This window comes from Macaca nemestrina, unplaced genomic scaffold (assembly GCF_043159975.1).
Source record: "Macaca nemestrina isolate mMacNem1 unplaced genomic scaffold, mMacNem.hap1 Scaffold_77, whole genome shotgun sequence".
Classification (NCBI taxonomy): Eukaryota; Metazoa; Chordata; class Mammalia; order Primates; family Cercopithecidae; genus Macaca; species Macaca nemestrina.
In genome coordinates this window covers 55,073-77,791 of record NW_027257868.1, presented here as the reverse complement: position 1 = coordinate 77,791, position 22,719 = coordinate 55,073, and the positions used below count along the sequence as shown (strand labels likewise).

General features: G+C 39.7%; 1 long non-coding RNA gene across 3 annotated transcripts; it reads left to right on the top strand.

Moving 5' to 3' along the window:
• The first annotated feature begins 1,466 nt into the window (after nt 1-1,466).
• LOC139361631 (uncharacterized) lies at nt 1,467-19,209 on the top strand. Of its 3 annotated transcripts, XR_011619216.1 has the most exons (5): nt 1,467-1,908; nt 3,923-4,120; nt 4,391-4,482; nt 16,280-16,878; nt 18,381-19,209. It is a non-coding gene; the product is annotated as an uncharacterized lncRNA (long non-coding RNA). The 3 variants fall into 3 exon arrangements; XR_011619217.1 differs by lacking the exon at nt 18,381-19,209 and having other exon boundaries at nt 4,411-4,482; nt 16,280-17,413; XR_011619215.1 differs by lacking the exon at nt 18,381-19,209 and having other exon boundaries at nt 16,280-17,413.
• The last annotated feature ends 3,510 nt before the right edge of the window (nt 19,210-22,719 follow it).

Below are 22,719 nucleotides of genomic sequence, written 5' to 3'. Positions count from 1 at the left end.
CGGAAGTATTTCAGAACTTGTCAGGTTAAACTGTTAAGGGTATGTCTGTTTTTCTATGATACACTGAATTTAGGAATATATGACTCAGTAATGAAAGTTGATCTGGCATCACCCTTGGCATTTGAGTTCCTAGGTGGAGAAGGGTCTGTTTTTCTGGCATGATCATGTCTTACAGGAATGCAGCACCCCAAGAGGACCCTAGCAATTGGAGAATTTTGTTTACATGACACTAAACCCCAAATAACCTTAAATTCTAAATAAAAGTTCCAAGGGTAATTTGTATAAGGGTCTTGTTTTTTGTTTTTTGTTTTGAGATGGAGTCTCACTCTGTCACCCAGGCTGAAGTGCTGTGGCATGATCTTGGCTCACTGCTACCTCCACCTCCCGAGTTCAAGTGATTCTCCTGCCTTAGCCTCCAAAGTAACTGAAATTACAGGTGCCTGCCACTATGCCCAGCTAATTTTTTGTATTTTTAGTAGAGACCGAGTTTCACCATGTTGGCCAGGTTGGTCTCAAACTCCTGACCTCGTGATTTGCCCGTCCCAGCCTCCCAAAGTGCTGGGATTACAGGCGTGAGCCACTGTACCCAGCCAGTGCCTTGTTTTTAAAGAAAATAAATTATATGACAGGTTTGTTTCATATACATCTATATATATAAACTATACTCGTGAACATTTTACTCAACATTTAAAAATCTTTAAGACCTTTCAATACATAAATCTTACATAACAAAATCTAGCAAAAGTGTATAAAATCTAAACACATTTCTAAAAGAAAGGGTGAGGCTTTCAGGGTGGCTATGCTGTGTTGGATATGGGCAGTGTTCCATCTCTCTTGTGGTTCTGCTTATATGGCAGTTCCAGCTCACAAGAGCCCTCGGAGCCTGTCTGTTGGCCTGCATCCTGTGGCATTTGGCAAGTGAGATCTGTTTAATATAAGGTGTCCATAAAGCCAAGATTATGATATCTAAAAATAATCAACACTAATTCCCCAGAAATTTTGTCTTTTTTGACCAAGCCACTGGTGCAATGTGGAGTCACTGCATTATATGCAAAAAGAATAATGCCCTCACTCCAGAACTGACCCTTGGTGGTGACTCCCCCCTTTATTCTAGGAGATGTTAACATTAGCTATGGCAATGTAAAAACGGTGTTTCTGGACCTCCCGGGTTCACGCCATTCCCCTACCTCAGCCTCCCGAGTAGCTGGGACTACAGGCGCCCGCCACCTCGTCCGGCTGGTTTTTTTGTATTTTTTTAGTAGAGACGGGGTTTCACCGTGTTAGCCAGGATGGTCTCGATCTCCTGACCTCGTGATCCGCCCGTCTTGGCCTCCCAAAGTGCTAGGATTACAGGCTTGAGCCACCGTGCCTGGCCTTGCTCATTTCTTTTATAATAACTAAGTCATATAAATTGAGCTCACAAAAATATTTATATTAATAAAATTATAATTTATCATTTGTAATGTTTGAGTTTTTCTTGTACATTTTTATATAGCAAGAAAAACAGTTTTTACTGTTAAAAATGGTTTTTAAAAAATCAGAGCAAGCCTAAACCCCTTCATTTTATAAATACAATAACCTGAGGCTCTTCATTGCTGGTGACTCACACAGGCACACACTCAGCATTGCTGGATGTCAGCTCAGGATCCAGAATGCATTTGAACAATTCATGCTAAATTAATAAATGCACTTTAATATAGGCCCATATTAATCCCAAAATAACTAAACCTGTGGAATTTGTAAAATAAGATGTTTATGAATGAGGACATGGCATTTTGACTTAGTTCTGATTCCCACCTTTCTGAAAGCAGAATCTACAGTCTATTTTCCCATTGCTAGATTTCAGAGGAGAGCCTGGTGTCACTTACAGCAGACATTGCAGATGCCTCAGCATTTCGGATGAAGACGGTAAAGACCTTCTTTGTTTCAAAAAAACCTTTGTTTTCCAGGGGAGAAAACACAGGTTGGATCTAAACTCAATCCTCCTATTGAAATATTTTAATGACACTGAAAGAGGTTGTTGCATTTGGCAGGTGCAGGTGGAGCTGTGCAGTCCTGCACTGAAGCCCTGCAGTCCTGGCTTCTCAGTGGAGCTAGAGGAGAATTATATTAATGTGTTTGCACTACTTGCTCAATTGTAAAGCATAACAAATATATTTAAGGCATGTTTTTAAAATGAGAATAAAATAGTTTAACAATGTTTATACACCTATTTTAGTTATTACATTCTCTAATCTATTTTTATCCTCACAACCATGGAAGCGCTCCACCATCTCCATTTCAGAAAGTAGACAGTAACTGAACAACACTATCTTCTTTTAAAAAACATTTATTTCATTATGAAAGTTTATGGCTTATGTAATTAATACCTTTTTGTGGTCTGCATTCAATGGGTGTGGGCATCTGCACACTGTCGTGGGTCCACCATTGTGAAATCGCACACAGTGGTCTCACTGCCCTAAACAGCCAAGGCTCTCTGCCCATCCATCCTTTCCTCTCCCCAACCCCTGTCAACCACTGATCATTTTGCTATCTATGTAATTTTCCCTTTTCCAAAATGTCACATAATGCCCACAGCAATGAATGCGAGTTTCTTTTGCTCCACATCCTCACCAGCATTTGCTGTTTTTGGTCTTGTGGATTTTGGCCATTCTAATAGGTATGTAGTGGTATCTTACTGTCGTCTTAATTGGCAATTCCTAATAAGACATTATACAGAGCATCTTTTCATATACTTAATTTCTATCTGCATAAATGTTCAGCTTTTACCCATTTTTAATTGGGTTGTTTGTTTTCTTATTGAGTTTTAAGAGTTCTTTGCATATTTCAGATATGAATCCTTAGATATAGTTTGCAAATATTTTCTCACAGTCTCTGGTTTGTCTTTTTATTCTCTTAACAGTATCTTTCACAAAACTAAAGTTTTTTTATGTTAAAGTTCAAGTTCCCAATATTTTTCTTCGTGAATAATGCTTTTGGTGTTGTATCTAAAAGAATTACCAAATCCGAGGTTATCTAGAGTTTTTCCTTATGTTATCTTCTAGGAGTTTGAAAATTTTGCATTTCATATATTGATCTAATATCTACTTTGCATCAACTTTTGTAAAAGGTGTAAGGTCTGTTTATAGATTCTTTTTTTTTTTTTTTTTGCACATGGATGTCCATTTGTTCCAGCATCATTTGTTAAAAAGACTCTCCTCTCTCCATTGAATTGCCTTTGCTCCTTTGTCAGAGATCAGCTGGCTGTATTTCAGTCTGTTTCTGGGCTCTTTGTTTTGTTTCACTGACGTATGTGTATATGTCTTCTGTTTTGCCTTCAGTTTAAAAAAATGTAATTGCTACCTCAATTTGCTTATGAATTCTCATTTGTAAACAGAAGAGCGTAAATTAATGCCTGAGTATATTTTAGGGTAGATGTTGCCTTGAATACAATGAGCAGAATGAGTTATAATTTTAAAGTGAATATAAAAATTTGACCATAGTGGTAACAGATTTGCGAACTAGTGATATCAATGACAGAGTCCATTGCAATATTGCTTCATCCTTTGGCTCAGCTCTGCTTCACACCAGGTAACTACCAATCCCTTTTGTGATTAGTTCAAGGATTTCTGTGGGGTGGAAAGTAGAAATACGATATCAGTGGAGGGAGAGAAGGCAGTTTCCCAGACTGGGAGCAGTCAGATCTCCAGTGGGTCCCAACACTGCTCTGTGGCAATATCTAGAGGGTGATGGAAACAGAGACAGGGTGCAAATGAGGTGGGTGCTGGCCCTAGGGTTCCCAGTGTTTCCTGGTTCCCATGGTCTATAAGACGTCTGAAATGAGACCTTCCGGGCTTTGGGGGGCCCCTGTGGAATTGGAAAATGAGGAAGTGAGCAGTGACAATCTAGACTGATTATTAGAGGTACGTCTCTCATTTTTCAGTAACCAAGGAGCCTTTGATTAGTAGTGAAATTGTGGCACCCCAACAATGGTGGAGTGGAATATCCTGCTACTCTGGAGGGGTGATGGCTCAGGGTCAAGACTGAACTAATTAGAAAAAGAAATGCACTCCAGGAATATCAAGTCCAAAACGAAGCTCTTCAAACCATCTGGGAAGAGAAAACAGCATGACAAGGAAAGGTATATTTGTCTGATCCCAGGAATCAATATAAACATCCATGATAACCCCACCTATTTTTTAAATATATGATTTGGATGAAACAAGAAAAAGAGACTGATTGTTGCTGAGTCCCTGCTGCAGTCCCGACACAGCTGGAGATGCCCTGCTCCCCTGCTCCCCTGCTCCCCTGCTCCCCCGCTCCCCCGCTCCCCCGCTCCCCCACTCCCCCGCTCCCCCACTCTCCTGCTCTCCTGCTCTCCTGCTCTCTTTATTTTGTTGATGCTCATGAGGACCCTGATGTCTGAGGAAGAAGGTTCCCGTCCAGCTCTGCCCCTGGTGTGTCACGTGCCGGCCTTGTCAACGCACACGAGAACCTGACAGGGTGAGTGTTATAACCCCAATCATAGAAAAGGAAACGTCTCTAAAGTCTTTAGCATCTTGCCCGAGTTCGGACACTTAGCAGAGGCCTGAGTTTAGATGCAGCCCCGTCTTGCTCTTTGACAGCCTCAGCACCACGTGCCCTGGGTGACCCACGCAGAGTCACTGACAACCCTCTTGGTTGGCTCATGGCACAGCGTGGAGCGAAATGGCCCACTGACTTTTCCAGACACTTTGACAATTCGTGATATAGTTTATGTGGTCACTCCCAGTGAGTTCTATTGTTCAGTTTAATAGAATACCTAATTCTGTGTTTATTATGAATAAAGGGAGATTTCTTGTGGTTTTTAAGAATATGAAGGATATCTACTTTGTATACAAGTTGGAAGTTCCAATACTATAGGAAGCATAAGTGCAGGTTTTAATGATGGGTCTTTTATAAGACTGAATTCACATCAAACTGAATCAGTAACTCCGGCTGTATGAACAGGGTGAGACATTAAACATTTAATGAAAAGAATTCCTTTCTTAGGTTACAGCAAGGACTAAATATGTCTAATTATCATTCCCGCTAAGAAGATGTATTGTGATATTTGCAGTTAATCACTCATTCAGTTCCAAGGGTATTTATTAATTGTCTGCTCTGGGCATAACAACAATTGGAAGCAGTATGTTCACATGAAAAAAAACTTACCTGAGGCTCTAAGTCACAACTTTCCATGACCAGCACACATTTCTGATTTGAAATACATATCTAAAGCTTCAAATGCATAAATAGATATCCCAATCTAGAACTAAGTTAATAGTTGCTTAGAATTAATTGTTTAAATTATCCTGGGAACCAGAAAGATATGTCTACATGAAACAATAAAGGTTATATTAGAATTAATAAACTTTAGAAGACCATTTTAATCTTAATATATAAGCATACTACCTAGGCACACTGTTTAAATACATCTGCAACCTACTATTTTTAGATTTAGGTAAATCATTAATCCTTAAATTTGGAAGATTCCAGTGTTAGAGCTCTAGACTATGAAACTTGGAAGTTTTTCTAAAATTTTTGAGATTTTATCCAGAAATACATATTTTCCTGGCACTGAGAACTGCAAGAAATTTCACTTGGAGTCTCCAAATAGTCAGCCATGTGTGATGTCAACATCAGTGTAATAGATACTATCATAAACATCCTGTGACTTTTATTTTTTTTTTTATACTTTAAGTTCTGGGATACATGAGCAGAACGTGCAGGTTTGTTACACAGGTATACACGTGCCATGGTGGTTTGCTACACATGTCAACCTTTCATCTATGTTAGGTATTTCTTCTAATGCCATCCTTCCCCTAGGCCCCGACCCTGCAACAGGCCCCCGTGTGTGATGTTCCCCTCCCTGTGTCCATGTGTTCTCATTGTTCAACTCCCACTTATGAGTGAGAACATGCGGTGTTTGCTTTTCTGTTCCTGTGTTAGTTTGCCAAGAATGATGGTTTCCAGCATCATGTCCCTGCAAAGGACATGAACTCATCCTTTTTTATGACTGCATAGTATTCCATGATGTATATGTGTCACATTTTCTTTATTCAGTCTATCATTGATGGGCATTTGGGTTGGTTCCCAGTCTTTGCTATTGTGAATAGTGCTGCAGTAAACATACGTGTGCATGTGTCTTTATAGTAGAATGATTTATAACCCTTTGGGTATATACCCAGTAATGGGATTGCTGGAGCAAATGGTATTTCTGGTTCTAGATCCTTGAGGAATTGCCACACTGTCTTCCACAATGGTTGAACTAATTTACAGTCTCACCAACAGTGTAAAAGTGTTCCTATTTCTCCACATCCTCTCCAGCATCTGTTGTTTCCTGACTTTTTAACGATCGCCATTCTAACTAACATGAGTTGGTATCTCATGGTGGTTTTGATTTGCATTTCTCTAATGACCAGTAATGATGAGCCTTTGTTCATATGTTTCTTGGCCACATAAATGTCTTCTTTTGAGAAGTGTCTGTTCATATCCTTCACCCACTTCTTGATGGTTTTTTTTTCTCCTTGTAAATTTGTTTAAGTTCCTTGTAGATTGTGGATATTAGCCCTTTGTCTGATGGATAGATTGCAAACATTTTCTCCCATTCTGTAGGTTGCCTGTTCACTCTGATGAGAGTTTCTTTTGCTGTGCACAAGCTCTTTCGTTTAATTAGATCCCATTTGTAAATTTTGGCTTTTGTTGTCGTTGCTTTTGGCGTTTTAGTCATGAAGTCTTTGGCCATGCCTATGTCCTGAATGATATTGCCTAGGTTTTCTTCTAGGGTTTTTATGGTTTTAGGTCTTATGTTTAAGTCTTTAATCCATCTTGAGTTAATTTTTGTATAAGGTGTAAGGAAGGGGTCTAGTTTCAGTTTTCTGCATATGGCTAGCCAGTTTTCCCAACACCATTTATTAAATAGGAAATCCTTTCCCCATTGCTTGTTTTTGTCAGGGTAGTCAGGCATCCTAAACTTTAAAATTTAAGAACTTACATTTTTTTTTAAAGTAACTGGCAACTGACAATCATTTAAAAATCCATAACCTAAAAAAATAATAATTCCTCCTAAGTTTTCAACCAAGAGAAGTGAAAATCTGTTGACACAAAGGTCTGAATATAAGTATTCATAACAACTTTCTTCTTAATAGCCAAATATTTTTAAAATAGTCTATCACTGAAGAGTAGATAAGCTGTAATATATTCCTACAACGGTTACTGCCCAACATAAGAGTGACATATACACTGGAAATCACATGGACGTATCTCAAAGGCATTAGAATACCTGAAAGAAACTAGGTATAAGAGAATATTCTATATGATTCCATTTATATCAAATACTTCTTTTTTGAGATAACATCTCACTCTGTCACCAAGGCTGGAGTGCAGTGATATGATCACAGATCACCGCAGCCTTGACTTCCCAGGCTCAGGTGATTCTTCAGCCTCCTGAGTATCTGGGACCAAAGGGGTTGGGACCAAAGGGGTGTGCCACCACACCTGGCTAATTTGTGTGTGTGTGTGTGTGTGTGTGTGTGTGTGTGTGTGTGTGTGTTTTAAGAGATGGGGTTTTGCCATGTTGCCCAGGCTGGTCTCAAGTTCCTGGGCTCAAGTGATCCCCACTTCTCAATCTAGTGCTAGGATTACAGACCTGAGTCATTGCATGTGGCCTGTATCATATTCTAAGACAAACAAAACTAGAGTGAAAGAAAGCAACTGCCGGAAGCTGTGGTGTGGGGCAGGGGTCACTGACTACAGCAGCATGCAAGAGAATTTTGGGGGTAATGAAATGTATTTTAATGGTACTGTTGTGTACATGACTATATGTATATTTGTCAAAATGCATTGATTTGTACACTTAAAATTACTAAATTTTGTTATATGTAAATTAAACTCAATGAGATAATAAAAAATAAACTTTTGATCTTGAAAAAATACCTACCTACATACAAACTACCTCTGAAACAAACTACTTTTTCAGAATTTCTAATTTAAATATTCAGAAATATGAATGATGATGATGAATTTTAACAAGGCTTACATAATTCAATTCTGTTTTGGATCATGTCTGAGAGGCATATTAGCTGCTGTACTTATTTGGATTTCCTTACCTCCTTTGTATATGAAAAAATAAGAGGTTGAGACAGAAACAAGATATGTAATTTATGTACAATGAAACTTTCTACTGCCCAGGAGATGAGGCTTTCTATTGTCCAATGAATTGTGCCTGGCAGCACAATTCACTGCTTCACAATTCATCGTTCTTTTTACCCTCAGAGCATCCTTGAAATGATTGACTCAACCATGAGAGAAACACTGTAAATATTCTCAGATGCAAACTCACAGTACCAGCTTCACAGAACACCTGCAGGTGCAAGTAACTAAAAATCCAGCTCAATTTTACTTTAAATACAAGGAAATTTATTGACTCAGGTGGGTAGTTCAGAAGGAGGCCAGGCTTCAGGGTGAATCTGAGCACAGAAGCTCATGTATGCTACCAGGACTCAGTCTCTTCCCAATTTTCTGCTCTGCCTTCAGTGAAGCCAGAATAATTCTGCATGTGGCAAAATCTCCAGGAACAATTTCTGAGGTTGCATTCTTCACCAAAGAGGGAGCATGAACAAGCACACTCTTGTTCCTAACAACCTAGCGCAACTTGTATTTGACTCTAATTGGAACAACTCAGACCCCGCCCATCCCAAAGTCCATTAGGGGGACCAAGGGAGTGCTGTGTGGCACCTGGCATGAGCCTCAGTTATACACTCACTTTGGAACCAGTAACTGTGACACAGGGTGAGACAGTGCTGGTTAAGTCAACCGGGACCCACCCCACGTTTCAAACCACGTGACTGAATAATTCAGGGCTCTGTTAGGAAGGAGAAAGGGGGATGCTTCTTAAATAGCACCCACCCCTCAACTACAATTTAATTTGACAGGAACCCGGAGGCCCTGCCATAGAAATCTCTCACAGTTGCTTGGAATGAGAGCACTCAATACAAAAATCCTATGGTAGCAACCCTATGGCCTCAAGGGCGCCACGCAGTTGGTGTGGAGGGTGGGGCAAGGAGGGTGGGGAAGGGCTCAGGGTCTTCTGAAGATGAAGCCAAAGAACAGATGGCACTGACTTAGCAGAGTGGAAAATGTTTAACCCCAAGAGATTCCTACAGAGGCAGCTAAGCCACACCACAGACTCCTAGAAGGGCTTGTGTTAGGGTTCCCAAGTATCTAGGTAAGCTGAGGAGATGGTGAGGCAGACACAGAGGGTCGGTTCAAAGCACATTGGGAAGACTGATCCCAAGACCCCTCAGTCCACACTGGCAGTCAAATGCTCCTCCCTGACATCAGAAAAAGAAACAATTTATTTTCTTCAGATACTGAAACAGAACTTTTCTAAGCTCCAGGACACTGGATAATGCTGCTTATGCAAAGACAGTATTTAGTGAAAGCCAATTTACTGAGCAGGGAGATCAGCGGATTCTTTCTCCCTCTTGGCTCCCAGAATGCTGGGATCAGCTTGTAGTCTTAGGAGATTGGCGACCTCTTTTTGGAGAGGATCTGCAGATACCAACATTTTCAGGGTTTCCTCAGGTCCAGGAGTGCCAGGCTCCTGTGGACTCTTCCTTTGGGGAAGCAAAAGAAGACTCCATCTGTACACACAGAATGCATTACTTATATTTTCTTATTTTCTGTTTTCTTGACGCTCTAGCATCTAGTGTATACTGGGAAAAGATTGTCTTTCCCAGGACCAGCCAATTAAACTACCAATTCAGAACCCATACTCCTAACCACCTACTTTATCTAGCTCTGATACTGTAGGAGACAATACCGCCCTTCCTTAATCACCACAGGGTGAGGTACTAGACAACTAGAAATGGCCCCTATGCCCCAGAGCCTGCTGAAGCTATTAACGCTGGGCAGCCTAAGCCTGCCTGCCCTACCTGCCCTTGCTGTCCCACAGAGACTACAGCAGAGGATCCTGCCCGTGCCTTCCCCTCTCCTGCCTCTGCCTGGGGCGTCCCTGTGCCTCCTATTTCTAGGGATCTATGAGTTTGAATGGGACAGTCACTTCCATGTCTGCAGGTCTTAACATCCCTGGTTAAAACAAATTCTGAGTACATTTTAAAACATAAGGCTTCCAATGGAATCTTTAAAACCCTTATATGGACAATTTTAAACATATATGTAAATAAACATGAATATAACCAACCCCTGTATATCTATAAACCTTCAGAACAACAAGAAACACATGGGCAATTCTTTTGTATTATGGCTAAAAGGTAGCCATGGACACGAAATGAAGACAGGAAGTCTTTGGAATAAGTGATCCCATCACAATGAATCAATTTTCCATTGGAACATATTTTTACAAAGTCACTGTTTTGAAAATATTTAGCCATGAATTGAAACAGAGTCTGTAAGGTTTTTTATCCCGGTCTAAGGCGAACAGCATTTTAGAGAATGAACCAGGACACAACTACAGCACAAGAAAAAAGTATGATAATTAAGTTTACACATATGTGTGACTACTCTAACAGAAAACATGTAAAGAGCATTTGATTTATATATCAATCTGTACTGTTTAATTTTTTGTGTCATAAATGCTCTTATTTAAAAAAACAGGACTAGTTAACAGTGTCAATTACTAGTCATTCGTGGTATAAATAATTAAACAAAGAAGTATTCAAAAATTATAACTGTTTTCAATAAAGTTTTATTTTACATCATTTTTTTTACTTACTCAGAAATTGCCCCCCCAAAAATGCAGAGATTTCCCATGTAGCTGCAACCTAGTTACATCTCTTATTAACATATTCTATCAGTGTGTCTCACATGGCTTATTAATATCTTACATAATTTGTCATAGTTAATGAACCCATACTGATAGACTATTATTAACTAAAGTTCATATTTCATTTGGATGCCCTTGGTTCTGTCTTACTCTGACCCAGGATCCCATCCAGGATCACGCATGACATGTGGTCATCACGTCCCTGTGGGTTCTTCCTGGCTGTGACAGTGTGTCAGGCTTTCCATGTCATGATGACCTTGATAGTACTGAGGAGGATTGGTCAGGAATTTTGTAGAATGTCCCCCATTGTCACTGCATGTTCTCAAGGTGAACTGTCACCTTTTATGTTCACTTGAATCATTTGGAAGAGCTACTGTTTGTCAGGTTTCTCCACTGTGAAGTTATTTTTCCTCCTTGCCCATACTGCATGTGTTCTTTTGGAGCAAGTCACTGTGCAGAGCCCACACTTACGGAGTGAGGAGTTGGCTCCACATTATTGATGGCTGAGTGTCTACATCAATTACTTGGAATTCTTTTGCAAAGGAGATTTCTATGCAACTCTGTTTTCTTATTCACCTGTGTATACAAATACAGACACCTAGATAATTACTTTCAGCTTTAATTATTATTCAACACTACAATTCATTCCTGTGTTGGCCATCAGTAGCTGTTTTTATTGGCTATTATTTTTCTTTGATATATTTTAATTTTTTTTAGTACTTACTTTCTGATACTTCAAGATTATCCCGACTCCTATATTTACTGTCCCAGTTCTAGTATCAGACATTTCTTCAAAGAGCCTCATTCCTTTCAGAATGGTAGGAAAACTTACATCTGGCTGCCGAATGAGCACATTGTTGAATGAGCACTTGTTCCTCATTAGCAATGCTAGGAAGTATATGTGTGTGTGTAACCTACCTATACACACCTAATTATAAAGTTTTCTATGTAGAACTGTGTGTATCTATATTAAACTAAACATAAGTTTACGTTCAATAGCACATGAATCATTCTAGCCTTCTCCCCTTGCTAATTTGTAACCTCCCACTTCAACAGTGAGAAACCTGGTTACTACCATCTGCGACTTATGTAAGTCATTGTTTTATTCCAGATACAGATACTGTGGTTTTACAATTGTTCACCATTGCTTCTGTTGGAAAGAATTTTATAAAATAGAATCCAGTGATGAAGTATAGTTTGTTTGCCTTCAGCATACGGATTCTATTAATTTTCAAAGTGACTTAGGTCAACACCATTTTCCCTACACCTTCAGTGAGTTTTTTCCTACATTTGTGTCTTAGTCTGTTTTGTGCTTCTGTAACAGAATACCTGAGGCTGGGTAATTTATAAATAAAAAAGGTCCTTTTGGCTCACAATACTGGTGGCTGGAATGTCTGAGATTGGGCAGTTGCATCTGGTGGAGTCTCAGTCTTTTTCACCTCATGGTGGAAAGTGGAAGGGGAGCAAGGGGTGCACCAGAGATCACATAGCAAGAACGAAAGCAAGAGGGAAGCCAAGGAACCCAGACTCTTGTTAACTACCTACTCCTGCAGGAATTAATCCATTCCTGTGAGAGCAGAACTCACTCATCCCCATGGAGAACATTAATCTATTCATGAGGGATCCGTCCCCATGACCCAAACACCTTCCACTAGGCCCCACTGCCCCACACCGCCACATTGGGGGTCAAATTTCAACACGAGTTTTTGCAGGGACAAACCACATCCAAACCACAGTAATTTGTAGCATAGTTAAATTATTTTTCACATGATGTATTCTGTCCTGGGATACTCCACATCCTGAGTAATTTTGTTTAATTTGAATAGAGTTTGATTTACCCATTTGGTTGTAAAATTCTGCGTATTTTGACCAGTGCATTGTGGTAGGTATCCCACTATTAAAGTATCATATGAAATGCTTGAAACCCCCACCCCATGGAGCCAATGGTTTCCCATCTGTGTAGTTTGCTTTCTGCAGTGTCTCATTAAATGAGGTCACACTGTGTGTATTCTCCTCAGACTGTCTTCTTCCACTTAGCAATGTGCATACAAGATTCACTCATGTCTTTGTGTGAGTTGATAGCTTGTTCCTTTCTATGGCTAAATAGTATTCCATTGCATGAATGTACCACAGTTTGGTTATGCATTTTGGGGAGCAAAACCTACCTCTTCTAACTTTGTTCCAGGGTTGGAGACCTTCAAATTAACTGACAATAGATATATTAGTAGGAGAGACAATACTTGGCTTCTTATTCCACAAGTATCATTGTGGGACAAAATTCATCAGATGGCAGGATCCAGTTTACAAAGAGGTAAAAATAGCCCCAAAACAAGAAACAAGACTAGAATCTGATAACCCACAATAACTATAGCTTTCCTTAAAAAAAAAAAAAAAATTTTTCAAGACAGGGTCTGGCTCTGTCACCCAGGCTGGAGTGCAAAGGTGCAACAATCTCGGCTCACTGTAACCTCTACCTCCTTGGTGCAAGTGATCCTCCCTCCTCAGCCTCCTGATTAGCTGGGACTACAGGCACATATCATCGTGCCCATCTAATTTTTATATTTTTGGTAGAGACGGGGTTTCCAACATGTTGCCTCGGCTGATCTAGAACTCCTGGCCTCCCAAAGTGCTGGAATTATAGGCATGTGCCACCATGCCCGGCCAAGTTATAGTTTTCCATTGAAACATAAAATTATTCTCTGTAGTAACCATCATTTTTGACCATAATCAAAGTAAGACTATTCTTGTTTTAAATTCAAGTATAGTTTTGTTAGATTTTGCTTGATTATTTACGTAAGTGCAGCAAGAACAGGAGATGAGCACATAGGTGCTTTCAAGTTTCTTTGCTGGAAGTTTTCATACAGAATCTCAGATTTGACTTTTAAAGGCCTCATTCAGGCTAAAAGCCAAGCTAAGAACATACTATCAAATTTCAGCTGCAGTCCTTATAGCTTTGTGTGAATTCCTCTCTTCTTGAGTCCCCCCAAATATCCCTAAATTCCTGGGCCTACCAGGAAATGACCTTCTTTACTAACCTGTAACGCTGTGATCCCTGTAATGTAAGTATCAGGCTGACTTTTCTCAGAGTGCTGTTGGGAATGAAGTTTTTGGTGTTCTAAAAAAAAAAAAAAAAAAAAAGAATTAACATGGGAACAAATAATCTCTTAGCAAGGCGAGCTTTACTTTCTGCAGAAAGGGTGCTACTCAATAGCTGTCCAGCCACAAGAGCACACCGAACAAAGGAGACAGAGTTACTTATAACCTGATGTGTCTACCCTACTGCTGTGTCCAGTTACCATTGGCTGGAATAGGACCTCACATTTTACACTTTACCCAATTGGCTATTAGTTTAAAACTTTCTCAATTAGGTAAGGGGAATAGAACAAAGAAAGAAAAGGAAGTTGCCAGGGATAGTTAAGGAAGCATCTCCAAATAAGGAATGGCATACACTATGGGCTGGGGCTTGTCTAGTTCTGTCCAGGCATGCCGGAGCAAGCTAGGACAACTGATTTGGAACACACACACACACACACACACACACACACACACACACACACACAGTGGATAGCAATCTTATAGTAAGAAATTGTGACTTTTTACAATCTTTGAAGAAGAACTTTCCCATTTCTCACAGTGTTTTGTAAGCATTGTCTCCATAATAGTCAACCTTACTTCCTTAAAATTGCTGGTCGTAACTGATCTTAGGTACACTTCTAAAATATGATGTTCCAGTAAAAATCTTGATAATATAACCAAATTTTCCAATTATGTCCTGTTATAAGGTGAACAGATTCTTACTGGACTTTTGCTAATAACTATATCATCATGAAAAAAAGAGTATTCAGTAAGAATTTCAAAATTCTGGAGAGATTAGGCAGGGAAAAAAATGTAAACGCTTCATTTCTGTTTACAAAAGTATAATCTACCAAATTGTTGTAAGTTACAGTTAAATTAAGAGAAAGAGATTTCTTAAATTCAGAAACTAGAATATTAAAGAACTAGCAATGCTCTAAAAAGCTATAAAATTATAATCAATTTTCATCAGTTCATTCAGTGCCACGTAATCAATTCCAGTCTTGCTGGATCTTGGGTTAGCAGTCTCATGACCCCATCAATTTCTCCACCAGGCTTCTGGAGATCTTCACTGAGTCAAGTGTATGGTCTTAAAGTTATTTAAGCAATATCATCAGAAGTCTTTAACCAGAGTACCTGTCATACTCTTTTCCATGAGTCTCAGAGGGAGTCCTGTATTGGAGATGAACATTCTGACCTGTAGCTGATCGCAGGAGCTTTCAGGAAAGCATCAGGGAGAAATAATATCTAAATGACAAAGAGTATGAAATGTCTGTGATTATACCACAGTTGACAAGGATATTTGATTTTTTCTGTGGCATACAACATTTATTTATTTATTTATTTAGAAACAGAGTCTCGCTCTGTCACCCAGGCTTGAGTACAATGGCGTGATCTCAGCACACTGCAAGCTCCGCCTCCCAGGTTCACGCCATTCTCCTCCCTCAGCCTCCCGAGTAGCTGTGACTACAGGTGTCTGCCACCACGCCCAGCTAATTTTTTGTATTTTTAGTAGAGATGGGGTTTCACCGTGTTAGCCAGGATGGTCTTGATCTCCTGACCTTGTGATCCACCCACCTCGGCCTCCCAAAGTGCTGGGATTACAGGCATAAGCCACTGCACCCGGCACAACATTTAAAATAATAATTGGAATTATGACTCATAACTCTATACTGGCACATAGCATGGATAAGGAGGACATTGACAAATTTCCAGGAATTTTATATAATTTCTGAAAACAACATTTTACTGATACAAATATAACACAGGGAAGGTTAGATATCTCTTTTTATTTGTATTTTTTGTAAGGTTTTCCTTATAAAAAATACATCCTACTTTACTTGTGAATCATGCCCTACTTTTCTTGCATGCTTTGCATAGAGTTGTTTCTAGTTATTCTATTGCTTCTAGTAGTTTTATTTACACATATTGATTATAATTTTAATACTTAGTAATCTTTTATTTTCCAGAGAAAACTAACAAGTAAACAGTTATAAACTGTCATATATTAGCATTCCATAGTAGGTTAGAAAATGTATGAGTATACCATCTCCCAACATCTACATCTCCCAACATCTACAACATCTACATATACCATCTCCCAACATCTACATGAATAGTTTCCTTATCGTACAATTTCTCATTGTGGTAGACAAAAACATGTTTATTAATGGTCCAAAATATCTTTAGTCTCTCTGTAAAAATAAGAAGCAAAAATTATATAAACTTGAATTATTTATGTTCAGTAAGTAATGTTTTAGTATTGTATCTTATTTATAAATGGTCTAGATATTTAATGCAAATCTTTTACTTAGCTTAACTTTAAGGTTAAAAATTACCAAAAGTATTTTGGAAACTACTATTAAGCAGATTTACAATAAACAAATTATTTTTGAAATAATGTTTTTCGCTTTTCACAAGATGGCACCGAAAGTGAAGAAGGAAGTTCCTGCCCCTCCTAAAGCCAAAGCCAAAGCCAAAGCTTTAAAGGCCAAGAAGGCAGTGTTGAAAGGTGTCCACAGCAACATACAGAAAAGAAGATCCACATGTCATTCACCTTGAGGTGGCCCAAGACACTGCGACTCCGGAGGCAGCCCACATATCCTCGGAAGATCACCCCCAGGAGAAACAAGCTTGACCACTATGCTATCATCAAGTTTCCACTGACCACTGAGTCGGCCATGAAGAAGATAGAAGAAAACAACATACTTGTGTTCATTGTGGATGTTAAAGCCAGCAAGCACCAGATTAAACAGTCTGTGAAGAAGCTCTGGGACATGGATGTGGCCACAGTCAACATCCTGATTCGACCTGATAAAGAGAAGAAGGCATATGTTCGACTCGCTCCTGATTATGATGCTTTGGATGTTGCAACAAAATTGGGATCATCTAAACCGAGTCCAACTGACTAACTCTAAATATATGTATATCTTTTCACCATAAAAAAGAAATAATGTTTTTCATAAGAATGACAACTTAATTAGAATCAAATTTAAAAGCTTTAAGATTTTACGTTTCTAGTAAGTATAATATTAGCTTATTTGAGTAGAACTCAAGCAGAATAGGAATTTATGTTTGTTTTATATTCGATAGTGGTAACTTTGAAGACATAGTTGTTTTATTACACCAAAAATATTATATTAACCTTATTTAACTAAGTTTTATCCAAATCGTGTTAACTTAAAAAACATTTGACCAGTTCCTATATTTCTAGGAGTTTGGTGAATATTTATTTATAAATGCTTATGTTTTTCCAAGCCAAGTTAGAATAGAACACTTTTAAAGAATTTTATAAATGAATTTTGCAACGCTAACCTGAGTTAAGAAAATATCACATATACATAACACACATTAATAGACATACAAACACAAATAGAGATTTCATAGCTTTCATCCTGAAATTTCAGCCATGAATCAGGCATAAATATTCTGATGGTTAATTTTAGACATCTACTTGATTGGATTAAGAGACACACAGCTGGTAAAACACAATTTCTGGGCATATGTGTGAGGGTATTTCTGGAAGACACTGAGATAACCCTGACCCAATGTAGATGGGCACAGATATGGTGTTGCTGTGTCCCCACTCAGATCTCATCTTGAATTGTAGTTCTTATAATTCCTACATGTCGTGGGAGGGACCCAGTTGGAGGTGATTGAATCATGGTGGTGGTTACTGCCATGCTGTTCTCATGATAGTGAGTGAGTTCTCATGATCTGATGTTTTTATAAGGAGCTTTTCCCATTTGGCTCAGCACTTCTCCTTGTTGCTGCCATGTGAAGAAGCACGTCTTTGCTTCCCCTTCCACCATGGTTGTGAGGCCCCTCCAGCCATGTGGAACTGTCAGCGCATTAAACCTCTTTGTTCTTTATAAATTGCTCAGACTCGGGTATTTCTTCATAGCAGTGTATAAATGGATGAATACAGGCACCATCCAATTGGTTGAGAACACAGATAGAACGAAAAGGAAGAGGAAAGGGGAATTATCTCCTTCTGAAATGGAAACATCCTTCTTCTCCTGCCCTTGACATCAGAACTTTAGGGTCTCAGGCCTTTGGCCTCAGAATGAGAGTTACACCATTGGCTTCCCTCATTCTGAGTCCTTTTGACCTGGACTGAGCCATGCTACGCTTTCCTAGTTGTCCAACTTGGCGATAGGCTATCGTGGAACTTCTCAGCCTCCATAATTATGTGAACCAATTCCCCTAATGAGTCTTCTCTCATCTATCTATCTACATATATCACATTGATTCTGCCTTTCGGGAGAACCCTGACTAATGTGATTACAATAATACAAAATTTACTAGTTTATACAGAAGACTTGGTTTTTGTCTTTGCCCCATTTTTTATTTGTATTATAACTGTGTTTCTGGAAAATGGAACAAGTTTTTACCTTCTTCATATGAGGGCTAAAGCTTTTTTCTCGCTAATAATTTTGGAGATATGTAAGATTTTCTTTTGTTTTGACATACAATCTTACAGAGGCTGAGAAATAATTTTTTTTTCTGTTTTATTTTTCAGCCCCAGGTGTTTGCTTTTGCAGATTCTTGAGCATGTTGAGAGCCTCCAAGGCATGGAGCAGGGTGCCTAAAGTTTCAGTGATTGTAGGGAGTTGAGAGACTCAAATGGGAAGGGAAAGATCTAAAAGGAGGCAGTTTGGAAGATAAAAATTTTCTCAAAGGAGCCATTAAAGTTCTAAATAATTCTTATTCTTAGTAAAGTCATGCAAACAGGAAAGGAAGTAGAATTAGCTCCATATTGGTGGAACACATAGTCAGCAGAGGTTTGAGAAGGGAGAATTTAGTCAACTGAAAAGTTCCCATGAAAAGAGCAAGATCAAGATCACAGAGACACCATGAAACAAAAAGCCAGGATTAACTTCCAACCCAAGAGGAGAACACAGAGGCCTCAAAACCAAAGCTAGGATAAGAAACTTGTATCCCAAGAGTTACCTTCCAGACAGAGACGCCTGAGATTCCAACCCAGCTTCACAGAGTACTCACTCAAAATGTTACTGAAACTGTAGGCTTTTCAATGACTTAGCCATGCATGCAAAAGGCATTCCTTAAGGTGGTACAGAAGATGGAGCCCCCCTATCCAAAGATAGCCAAGGAGAAAGAAAGACCCCTGTTGGCAGAGCCAGTGGGCAAAGGCAACAGAAAAGGAGACAAGAATCCTAATGGGATGAGATTCTTTCAGATTAAGGATCATACAAACTCCTCAGAATTGGCAGGTTGACAGCCATAAATGGGCTACCAACATTTCTACTCATTGGATTACAAGTTCTTCAGCATCCAAAATGATTAACAAAATGACAATTTCATAAATTTGGAAAGGAGACATTTCTTATTTTTATGGTTTTTTTTGTTTGTTTGTTTGTTTGTTTTTTAGAGTTTCACTCTTGTTACCGAGGCTGGAGTGCAATGGTGCGATCTCGGCTCACTGCAACCTCCACCTTCTGGGTTCAAGCGATTCTCCTGCCTCAGCCTCCCAATTAGCTGGGATTACAGATGCCCACCACCAAGCCTGACTAATTTTTTGTATTTTTAGTAGAGACAGGGTTTCATCATGTTGGCCAGGCTGGTCTCAAACGCCTGACCTCAGGTGATCCACCTGCCTTGGCCTCCCAAAGTGCTGGGATCACAGGCATGAGCCACCACACCCAATGAGAGATTTATTTCCTATAAAGAGTTGCAGCCTGCAGGATTGTCCTTCTCACAGACTGGGAAGCATAGCCTCCAGCCAGAAGCCAGAAACAGATGCTTCAAGGGAGATGTAAAGGAAATAGTAATTTATGCTGAGTGGAATTGGCAAAAACATATATTTAATAAACTCTAGGAGGAGTCATGAATATTTATGAAAGGAGAAATGCATGCTTGTGCAATTGAGTTTCTTGCTTCTTCATGGGTCCCATGTACAAAAGATGGCAGTGTTAGCACGATCCCAGGGTAGAGTTTTCAGCCCTCTGACATTAAAAGGTGAAGCAGAGGACATGAAAACTTGCTCTGTGCATCCTCTGTACACAGGCCAGAACCTCTCCATCATGGGTGGTCTCTTATTAGGCAGGAAAGGAGAGGTTGATATCAGTGGTGGCACCTTTGAAAGGGCTGGTTTCTGTTTAATCCTTAGGGAAGAAAGCCTCATCATGGTTAGCAAACGAGGGGGAATAACGCGGTGTATCTGACCCCCATCATCCCATCCTGGACAAGCTGAGAACTCAGTTTTGAAAGTTACTCTGGGGTTCCGTCAGCCAAGAGTTGGTCTGTTCAGTCAGTTGAGAGCTTAGGATTTCATTTTCATTTACCAATGCTAATGGGAAAGAGTACACTGTCTTCATGGCAGCTGAATTTGCAAGAAACTCCTTGGGTGGAGTTAATGGCAGCTGTATTTTTCTGGGAGCTCTGCTTTAATTGGATAAAGTAAGTTCTGGTAAGATTTCTTCCTTTATCTTCAGTATCTCAAATGTTTTCGTTTAAATAATCTTTATAAGAACTCTTGATGTCTGAGTGGATTCCCACACAGTCATCTACTATAAGATTTTCTGATTCTTTTTTTCGTTTGGTCATTATGAATAGAGCTTCTGTAAATAACTGCATGGTAGCTTTTATTTAGAAATAACATCAAAGTAGTTGTCAAAATACTTAGGAATGTGATTTTTGGATTGTAAGGTGAGAGTTGTTTAGCTTTGGAAAAAACTGCCCAACTTGTAATAGGGGAGGACAAATAATTTTCTGTGTTTTTGGAATTCTTAGATAGGACCCTCTGTAACAAACAACAGATTAAAATGAGAAAAACAGAAAAGTTTTAAAAACATGTATACCTTATTGATAAGACTCTTTAGTGATTTAGTTACCTTTCTCTTCTTGGTGCTGAGAGAGAGAGGTAGCTCTTAAATGGGGATTTCCTTTATAGATGTAAATTTTCCTTACACAAGGGTAACTTCTACTCTGTTTTCAGAACTTCCTTTGTTGGCTTTTTTTTTTTTTTTTTCAAAATAATCAGCTTGGAATAATTCTTAAGCCAAAGGGACATATTTTTGGGTGGCATATTCTGGTTTCCTGCCATTATATTTTAGGGTGGCATATTTTGGTCTTATACACAGTGTCCCACCAGCAATGAAAAGAGTTCTTGTTTTTCCTCCAGCAATTTGTCATTTTTTAAAGAGTTTAGCAGTTGTAAGAGGTATAGACCAGCTGTGCTATCTCATTGTGGTTTTCAGTTATGTACTATGTTGAGCATCTTTTGGTATGTTTACTTGCCTTCTGTAGATCATCTTTGGTGAGGTGTTCGTTCAGATCTGTGTGCATTTTTAATTGGGCTGTTTAACTTATTGTTCAGTTTTAAGAATTTTGTATGTATTTTGAATACAAAGTCTTTCTCAGATCTGTATTTTGCAAATATTTTCTTTCAATATGTGACATGTCTTTTTGTTCCCTTCACAAGGTATTTTCCAGAGTATAAACTTTAAATATTTATAAATATTAAGAAATTCACATTGTCATTTCTTCTGGGTATATCAACCTTTTTTGCCATTTGTTAAAATTCATTACCAAACCCAAAGGCACATAGCTTTTCTTCTATAGTTTCTTCTAGAAATTGTATAGTCTTGCATTTTTAGTGTAAGGATGATTTTGAGTGATTATTTGTGTAAGTTGTAAAGTTTTCATCTACATGTATATCATTTGCTATGGTTTCCAATTCATTGTTCCCTCACTATTTTTGGGAAAGACACAGGATAGTGGGCTCTGTTAGAGTAGATAGACAGCTAGACATGAACAGGAGGTTGAGCTCCTGGAAAAGGGAAAGTCTGGGAAGGCTCACCTGGAGGGACCACCAAAAATTCACATATTAGTAGCATCTCTAATGCTGGAGTGGATGGGCACTTGTCAATTGCGGGTAGGAGGGAGAAGAGGTACCTATGCAGAAAGAAACACCCTACAACTCCTCTTAAGATGCCCCAGTCATCATTCACTCTGCAGTAAAAATGTCACAATATTGCTAGCTACATGGTGATAAGGACAAAGGGGACATTCACCCCCAGCGATGGGGCTCCCAGAAGCCAGGAGTGCGGGCCGGGGGTGGCAGCTGGGAGCCCGATCGCGGGGGGTGCCTGCATCCCCAGCGACGGGGCTCCCAGAAGCCAGGGGGGCGGGCCGGGGGTGGCGGCTGGGAGCCCGATCGCGGGGGATACCTGCACCCCTGGCAATGGGGCTCCCAGAAGCCGGGGGGGCCGGCTGGGGGTGGCTGCTGGGAACCTGATCTGGATATTTGGAAGAGTATCACAAGGGGTTGTACAGTGTCTGTGATACTGAGATTAATATCAGTCTCTCGGCCTTGGAATATTGAGAAGGATGAAACAGGGTGAATGTCCACCCTGTGCCACATTGCGAGTAATATCAGCCTGTCCCCTCCATGGATATTAGGAACAATATCCCAGACTGGGTGTACGCCTCCTGCTGTACAGAGTGCAATATCATCCTCTCCCTCCCAGGATAGTAATTACAATATCACTGGGCGGGAGCACACAGCCTGCGAATTATTATCATCCTCTACCCCTCCGCATACTAGGAACACTATCTCAGAAGAGCTGTACCCTCAGTGCCATATTCGGACTAATAGCATAGGCTTCTTCCGGGAATATTAGGAGCAATATTACCGGGTAGCTATCCATTCATTGCTATGTTTGGAGTCATGTGATACTCTACCCCGCTTTATATTCGAATCAGCATCACGTGGTGAGCGTACACCTACTGTGATATTAAAACTAAAATCCGGCCGGGCACGGTGGCTCAAGCCTGTAATCCCAGCACTTTGGGAGGCCGAGACGGGCGGATCACGAGGTCAGGAGATCGAGACCATC